Below are 6,127 nucleotides of genomic sequence, written 5' to 3'. Positions count from 1 at the left end.
AGAGTGGGATGGAGAGGGGATTGGACACATAATGACAGGCGGGCAGGCCTCTGCACGATCTAGACAAAGTCATAAGAGGGCTTCCAACAGCCATCCGCCAGAGAGAGACTGTGAGGGCGAAGGCAAAGCACATGGCATTTTTCTACCAAATGCCAGCGTTTTCCAATGCTCATACCTTGGGATTGCTGGGGATAAATTCACAAGCCATTTGCAGGAGCTGAAATGGTTCAATCCCAAACACAAGCATTCATTCTGAGACTGCTGCAGTCGCGTTTGAGGATTTGTCATCTGTGGGCTCGTCCGAGTGTGTTTGACCTACTGCTGGGTCTATATATCCAGTGAAGAGACGTTTCTGAATTATTCAGCCAATTTAGTGGAATTGGTTATGCTGCACAGAGTAGATTTGACATGCTCCGCACATAAAAGGGAGCCTTTTCCGCTGTGTGGTTGGGCCAATTGGATTTCGCCGTGTGTATCTTGTCCAATAGACATGCTATCAGCGTATTTCATTTAGCAATTCCAGCTGGAAGTGCAGCTTCCTACTGTATTTGATCAATGTATCAATTAACCAAAGGTCGGGCCAGACTGCGTCTCTGGGCGAAGGAGTTGGTAAACTGCCTCTGTATATGATTTCCAGTATAATGTAAACCTTATTTTCCCCCTCCTGTAGCAATCACAGATTTTATAGATTTATCTAAAAATATAATAAAAAGGTTAAGAAAATGTGACACAAGTCATTCATTACGCTGAAAAGTCTGTATAACATGAAGAAATGGACGGAGATAAACACAAGTTTAATCTTACATTCACACTGCTGAATGCGGATGACTCTAAAGACCTGTATGTGTATCTCCTGTGCCTTATTATTGAGGTTGAGGAGGAGTTTTATTTCCACTGTGGGCAAGGTGTGAGAGTTCAAGCCTTGCTCTGAGAACCAGCCGCTTGGAGATCTGTTCTGGGCCCTAAACCCATTCTGACACTCATGTCCTTGGACTGGAGAGATTTCCGTGTCCCCATCATTCTAGGTTTCAATAAACGTTCAAAAAAATATCAATAAATGTTTTTCACATTGCCCTCGTAGAGACTTTAATTCGTTTTTCTGGCTCATCGAGTAAGAATTAAAGAAAGTATTTAAAAGTATTATTAGAAATTAGTATTAATAAAAGTTATTTCGTTTTTTATCATCGATCTCATACAAGCAGCCCTGCAGAGTGTTTGGTTGGGTGGGTGTTAGTGTTATAACCCAGCAGGGGGGCTTGACGAGGAGACTGCCATCACCCACTTGGACTCCACCTAGGGTTAGGATTAGGGACATGACTGGGAAGGGGGAGGGGGGAAATTGAAATGCAAATATCTGCTGTGTTCATTTGTTTGATATATTTTTTATTTTGCTTTGGTAAATCTTTCTTCGATTGACGCTTTGTTGTAGATTTTCCGCTGCCTTGCCTTTCAGTGTGGAGCGCGAGGGAAACGGATGGCCCCACGATGGCACCGCTGTTTCCATTGTGGTCGTTTGATTAGTTTTCCTTTAGGTTGGCCACTTTCTCAAAGTCATTTTTTTCCGCATCCCTAAAATACCCCCCTGAAATGGGATTGCACACGTGGAAACCCACAGAGTGCGCTGACTGATATGACTGATTGTGATCTAGAGTGGTCGACACCCAGTCTTTCTCTGGGCTGTCAGTCCAACCGGCTGACTGAAGGCGTCCCAGCCTCCAGTCTATTCTTCTGCCACCGGACAGACAGGTGATTATTCCTGGAGCCGCCTGCAATCACCCCTCAGCCGGCCTCCTGATAACCAGGGAGATGAGGCAATGGACCCACGCCACCAGCTGTCCGTCCATCCATCCATCCATCCAGCTAGCCAACCAACCAGCCATCGATCCAGTCGGTCAGTCAGTCGAGTCACTCAATCAGCCACCCATACCATCCACAATCCATCCAGCTAGCCAACCAGCCATCCGTCCATCAGTCGAGGCAGTACTGGTCAACTGGAAAGGCCTCCCTTTCCTCCTAAGCTTCTCGTCCACCTGCAACCGCTTAGGACTGTGTCTATAGTCAGGTCCTCATTCTCTCACTCTCCCTCACTCTCTCAACTCTCCCTCACTCTCTCCTCTCCCTCACTCTCTCTGCTCTCCCTCACTCTCTCACCTCTCCCTCCCTCTCTCCTCTCCCTCCCTCACTCTCTCACTCTCTCACCTCTCCCTCACTCTCTCTCCTCTCCCTCACTCTCTCCTCTCCCTCACTCTCTCTCCTCTCCCTCACTCTCTCACCTCTCTCTCACTCTCTCTCCTCTACCTCACTCTCTCTCCTCTCTCTCACTCTCTCACCTCTCCCGCACTGGTCCATCCACAGAGGCTTTCTGCCCCGGGCTGCGTTCCTACCTGGTGTGTGTGTGCATGTGTGTGTGTGTGTGTGTGAGAACGTGCAGAGATTCCCTCGTACTTCTGCACACAAACACATCTCAAAATCAATTGGAGCAAATCCCACAATTTATCTCCTCTAGATGGAGGGCTGCAAGCGAGGCAGCTACATGAGGCGTGTTAATGTGGTGCGGGCGGGGCCCGGACTGTATGGACCCTGGTGGAGGAGGGAGGGGAGGTGCGGGAGGGGAGGGGAGGCGGAGAGGGGGAGTTAATTGGATATTCTATTGAACAGAAGAAAAAAAAAACGACTTTACAGAAAAATAAGTTTGTTGGCTCCAGGAGTGTTGTTTGTGGTTTGAAGGGTCGGGCAGATTGATGTTTTGCGTTTTTTGAGATGCTAGATCTCCTCTTTTTTCGCTTATTATTATGATGGAAAATTAATTAAAAACGGGTCAATCAAAGTCTGACTTCATCATGCAGAGGCCACACTACAGGGCTTTTGCCCGGGTTCTTCCACACAAATTTTTCAGTCCTAATATAATCCACGTATATATCTGAATGATTCCTGGTACCGGCAGCTGAAACATTCCTCTGATCTGAGGAGGTGAAAGATGGCCATATTTCACTCTCAAACAAGACTGGATCTTATCATGGGAGCAAAGCATAGGCGTCGATTCTACTGGGGACGCGTCCCCACCAGTTTTCTTTAAGATTAATTTTGTACCAACCCACAAAAAAAAACTCGAATTGAATTAATATGGATTATTACAACGGGTCTTCTCAATGCCGTGGACGCTCCGTTCACTTGCATGGGCTCTTCACAACTCCCGGCAGTGAATTATATTCGATTATTCTACTTAATTTAGAATGCTTGATTCTGATTGGCTGGGAAGAGGGCATTTACCCGGCAGGTTGCCCGCTGACTTGTCGGTTCTACTTGCTGCTGACTGATTACAGCATCGTCAAATAGTAGATCAATACCCCGCTTGTATTTTAGCCTTCAAAACGAGAGCTGGTGAAAAATGAATTAAAATGTAGTCAGGAAACGCGGTTATATGCTATAGACCCTAGACTAGAGTATCTGCGGTATAAAGGCTGGGACGAATTTCAAATTATAAATATGTACACTTTATGTTGATAGTATAGACCGTCGCGATTCTCATTGAAATGAATGGCGCGGTGATTATTCCTCAAAACGAGGGCTAATAATTGTGAAGGATGAATTAAGCTGTAATCTGTGACAAAGTCCTTGTAGAGAGAGCTGGGTCTTCTTGATGCTCTCCCTGAGCGAGTAACAATCACAGGCCGCTGTCCCTGTGACAATTCCGGTCCCACACTGTCATGTTGTGGGCTTCGTTATGTGCGATTGCAGCAACAGCCGTGTGGTCCCCTGCCGTTGAGTCAGAAACCTAGGTCTCAGGTGTCTGGAGTAGGTGGCGTCTGTTCCTGACATATATTCAGCATTTCCAGCCTTGACCTGGTAACTATTGGGTTGTGGTGCTGTACCTAGCACTGTTGCCAGCCTGTCATGTCCTCTCTGTCTGCACTCTCACTGTCTGCCCAGCTCGCAGTGGAGCCAGCGGCCTAGCTGATTTGTCGTAGTAGACTTTTCCTCTCTGTCTTGCCTGTGTCAGGGCCATTTTGACCTGTTTCTCCGCTCTGGTTGAGTACATGGCTTTGGTCATGGGAATGAAAACCCTGGTGTGCCGAGAAAGCAGGCATTGAGCTGGCGAGGGCAGACCGTCCCTTGGCATGTTACGTAGTCTGAGAAGCAAGCAAGCCCGTTGGACAGAGGGTACATTGGACTGCTGATGACATGACAGAAGTCACGCAAATTCCTGGAACTCCCTACTTGTGAAGTAAGCAGCATTGTCTGTCATGAGTTGTTGTGGCACTCCGTGAGTAGCAAAGTGGCGTTTAAACTTTGCTACAAATGTGGCACTTGTTTTGCCCGAGAGCTGGTCTATCTCGAACCAGCCAGAGTAAGAGTCAACAAGCACCAGATGCTCCTTTCCCTCCCACTCAAAAACATCTGCTGCGGTGAGGGACCACGGTAGGTCAGGGATGTCATTTACTTGAAGGGGCATCTTAGGCTGGTGTGGCTTGAGAGCATTACAGGGGGCACACCTGGAAACTTCTCTTCCAAAATCACTGTAGATGGTCGGCCAGAACATTGTCTCCCTGGCCCTGCGCTTCGTGGCCTCGAGACCAGGGTGGCCCTGGTGCAGCTGTTGCATGTAGTAACGCTGGAGGGAGTGTTGAATGAGGAACCGCCATCCACGGAGGAGCAAAACCACTGTCATTCGGGAGTTCCTCTCTCATGGCGTAGAACGGCCTCATGTCACGTGGCACCTCCCTCAACGTATCGGGCCAGCCTGCAGCAACGACCTCAGAGAGACGCTGGCAAACAGGATCAGCCAACGTCTCACGCTTCAGTTCCTCAACCCTGTGTGAGGAGAGGACGTCCACCACCATGACCTTGTACTCCTCCACCTCACTGGCTTGGTCAGTGGAGAGCAGATGTGCACGGGAGAGAGCATCAGCGACGTCAGGGTCCCTGCCCCTCTTGTAGATGACATTGAGGTTGTAACGCTGCAGGCGGAGCATCATCCTTTGTAGGCGCACAGAGGCTGTGCGAAAGGTGGCTTTTTTAGTTTGGTAAATGAGCGGCTGATGGTCAGTCTCGACAGTCACAGCCCGTCCATGTATGTAGTGATGGAATTTTGTGCAAGCGTAGACAAGGGCTAGGAGCTCCTTTTTAATCTGAGCGTAGCGTGACTCAGTCTCTGTGAGGGCCATTGAAGCGAAAGCCACCGGCCTGTCGTTTTGGAGGCAGACGGTACCCAGTCCGTGCTGTGAGTCGTCAGCTGACAGTTGTGACGACCCCCTGCACCCCCTTAAGGCTCTTTGATGCCACTACAGGGATACTACTTAGATAAGGTGATCATAATCACATTATTGATCACACCTGGGTTAATAGGCGGGGTATATAAGCAGGTTAGGTCTCTCTCTCAGTAGGCACTCTTTTCGGTTGTTGCAGATACTATTACGGTATTCTTTCACTTGGGCACGTTGGTTTGTTCTTTGTCTTTAACTCTTTCCCCTCATCCTCACTCTTATTAGCTATAGTCTCATTTCTAACATACAGACGCATTCACTGCATCCACTCACCCACAACCTCTATCTCGCACTTAAACATATACCCCTAGACATTCGTTACTCCTTGTTTGTTTGTTTGCCTTGCTAAATAAATTACATTTTTGCTTTAAAACTCAATTCTGTTGTTTTCCCTTTACTTATGTGATGGTGAAGTGTTTCACCGTAACACAGTACAACAGGTTGGTGCACATCAAAGTACCGCAGCACCGGGGGACCTGCGATAAGTTCTTTGAGTTTGGGGAATGCCGCTGTGTGGAGCTCCAGCCAGCACCAGTCTACATCCTGGTGCAACAGCTCGCGCAGGGGTGCCGTGGGCTCGCTGTAGTCTGGTTTGAATTTGGCCAAGTAGTTTGTCATGCCTAGGAACCTTTGGAGACTGCACTTGTCCTCCAGACGGCAGAGTTCTTGGCAGGGTCGGGTTTAAGACCCTGGTTGGTGAGCAGGTGACCGACATAAGCAACCTCAGTGACCCTGAAACTGCAATTTTCAGGGTTCAGTCTGAGATTGACAGCCCGTATCCTGTCCATGACTTGGCGGAGATGTAGATCATGCTCCTCTCTCGAGCGGCCCCACACCAAGACGTCATTGATCACAATTGCATA

The sequence above is a fragment of the Gadus morhua genome, chromosome 11 (assembly GCF_902167405.1).
Source record: "Gadus morhua chromosome 11, gadMor3.0, whole genome shotgun sequence".
Taxonomy (NCBI): domain Eukaryota; kingdom Metazoa; phylum Chordata; class Actinopteri; order Gadiformes; family Gadidae; genus Gadus; species Gadus morhua.
Note: the sequence above shows the minus strand (reverse complement) of the source record.